The sequence below is a fragment of the Taudactylus pleione genome, unplaced genomic scaffold (assembly GCF_031769625.1).
Source record: "Taudactylus pleione unplaced genomic scaffold, aTauple2 ptg000105l, whole genome shotgun sequence".
Lineage (NCBI taxonomy): Eukaryota > Metazoa > Chordata > Amphibia > Anura > Myobatrachidae > Taudactylus > Taudactylus pleione.
In genome coordinates, this window is record NW_028284507.1 from 6,531,531 (window position 1) to 6,534,025 (window position 2,495).

Consider the following 2,495-nt stretch of genomic DNA (forward strand, 5'->3'; position numbering starts at 1 on the left):
GCAGGACTCCAAACGTTCAGGAGCTGGTGCCGACAGCATATACACCCCAACGCTATGGTATTATGAGATGATGATGTTCCTGGTGCAGCAGGATCCCGTGAGACCTTCTCTAGAGGTGTTGGCTGAGACAGAGGACTGCAGCCTGCTGGAAGAGGATGTTGGTGGTTCCTTGGAGTCATCTATGGTAAGTTTATTTCATTTATTAAATTGACTGTTCTTGCCACGACACTGCGTCCTCCCCATTAAAATAGGCCATATATTCTTCTCTGACCTTTTTGGCCAGAGTAGAACCAGTTTCCATAACTGCTGGGACCGTCACAGAGGAGAATGGAGCAATCTCTTCCGGATGATCAGGGTCTTCAACTGAAGGTGTGTCCAATGACCTTTGCTGAGTGGCTTTCTTGCGCATGAAGTTGTGCAGGATACAGAAACCCATGACCACCCAGTCAATCTTATCCACTTTTAAATTTAAGGGGGTATGCAAAATCCGGAATCGGTTGCTCAAGATCCCAAAGGTGTTCTCCACAATTGGCCTTGCACGTGATAGGCGGTAATTGAACACCCGCTTATCATGGTCCAAGGCCCTCTGTGGAAATAGCTTCATTAAATGTTCATGAAGGGCGAAAGCCTCGTCAGCCACAAAGACAAAATTGAGGCCATGTTTTGTTGCCTCTCTGGATGGTGTAGGGTGTTAGTGGTGAGCCTCTCGTAGAATGACGTCTTCTGAAAGGAGCCTCCGTCAGAAGAACGCCCATTCTTACCCACATCGATAAACACAAACTTGTAATTTGCATTCACCACAGCCATCAGAACTATACTGAAGTAGCCCTTATAATTATAGTAGTAGCAACCACTGTTGGCAGGTTGGTTAATCCTTATATGCTTACCGTCGATTGCTCCGCCGCAGTTAGGGAAGTGCCAACGGCTCTCAAACTCCTCCCCAATGGCACTCTTCTGTTGTTGTTGGGACCTGTGAAATGAATTTGAAAATACATTAAACGCTTATATTTTTATGGTTTTCTATTTTTAAACAGACATCAGAGAACTCTAGCACAGATATGAGAAGTACACCGGAGCTACAAACAGAAGTTAATCCAGTTGACATTCCAACCACCACAACACCAATTTCCAAAAATCAAAAGAGGAAAAACAAAAATGCAGAAAGGGAAGAAGACTCACTAATTCGTCAGGCCAGAAAGGCCTTATTGAAGCCACCCAATCAATTTGACAACTTTGCGGCCTATGTCAGTGCAGCAGTCCGAGAAATGGTCAATGACCAACGGATTCAGGGTCTCATTCAGACCCAGTAGCGAGCGATATGCGCTCGCAAGTGGGTCGATGGTGCCCAAGTGCGCATGTGCACGACAGAGGGAGCTCCGTCGTGCGCATGCACGAGACCCGGCGAGCGACGGGGAAGCCGTCGCTCCAGGTCTCGCACCATAGGGAGCATGCTGTCGATGGTGAGTGACAGCATGCCCCCTTTGGTGGGCGTGCTGGGGGCGTGGCTGCCCAGATGGAGGCGTTCCCATGGGAACGCCTACCGTCTGGGTCCGGCCCCACTGACATCACTAGTGATGTCAGTGGGAGTGATTTTGGCTCTGATAGTTTTAAGTTTTAAGTGAGAATTTTATTTTTCTGGACTCACTTCTTACCCCATCTCTACCCTTTCCTGCCCTGAACAGGCTTTATCCTTCTACAACTCCACCCTCACTTCTGCCCTGTACTCCGTCACCCCAACTGTTACTTTTCCCTCCATTGATCCTCACCTGCTAGCTGTCAGGATGCGGCCTGGGATCGGCCACTACTGACCTCCGCGCCGGTGTCCTTGGGCTTAGGTTTTCAGTCGCTGGGAGTTGAGGTGAGTGGTGACTGAGTATTCTTCCCGGGGTCTGCTAGGGCTTCTGTGCATGCGTCCTGGTTCCCAGGATGCCGGGCATGGGCGCAGCCATGTTGGTCCATATCACCTAACTAGTATCTCCCAATGGTAGTCCTGTGATCACTCAGCTGATCCTCTGATCCAATGACTAGCTACCCAGGGGTATTTAGTCTTACTCCAGGAACAGGAAATTGCTGTTCAACTTCACTGTGTTAATTCCTCAGTGTGTTGCTTCAGCCTTCTTGCTGTTCTCCAATGTTATTTGCATCAGCTCCCAGGCTGACTTCCAGTTTGTCATTTCAGTTCTGTAACTGAACTTCAGGTCTTTACATAACAGCTCCTGTGTTGTTATTTTTGTGCTGTTCAGTTCCCCAGCTGCCTCCCTGTGTTACTGGTGTCAGCTTTCATACTAATTACTAGTTAGCTCTCAGTTGGATCCTTTACAATTCTCAGTGCATCCCTGTGTTACATTTCCCTGTGTTCTCAGTGCAATTCAGCGACTAGTTCCTTTACAATTCTCAATGCATTCCTGTGTTACATTTCCCTGTGTTCTCAGTGCCAGTCGGTGACTGGATCTCTACAATCCTCTGTCCACCCCTGTGTTACTTTCTATGTCTTT

The 2,495-nt window shown here is 48.2% G+C and overlaps 1 pseudogene; it reads right to left on the reverse strand.

The window, feature by feature from the left end:
* Positions 1–202: 202 nt before the first annotated feature.
* On the reverse strand, positions 203–807 carry LOC148525537 (uncharacterized; annotated as a pseudogene).
* Positions 808–2,495: the final 1,688 nt, after the last annotated feature.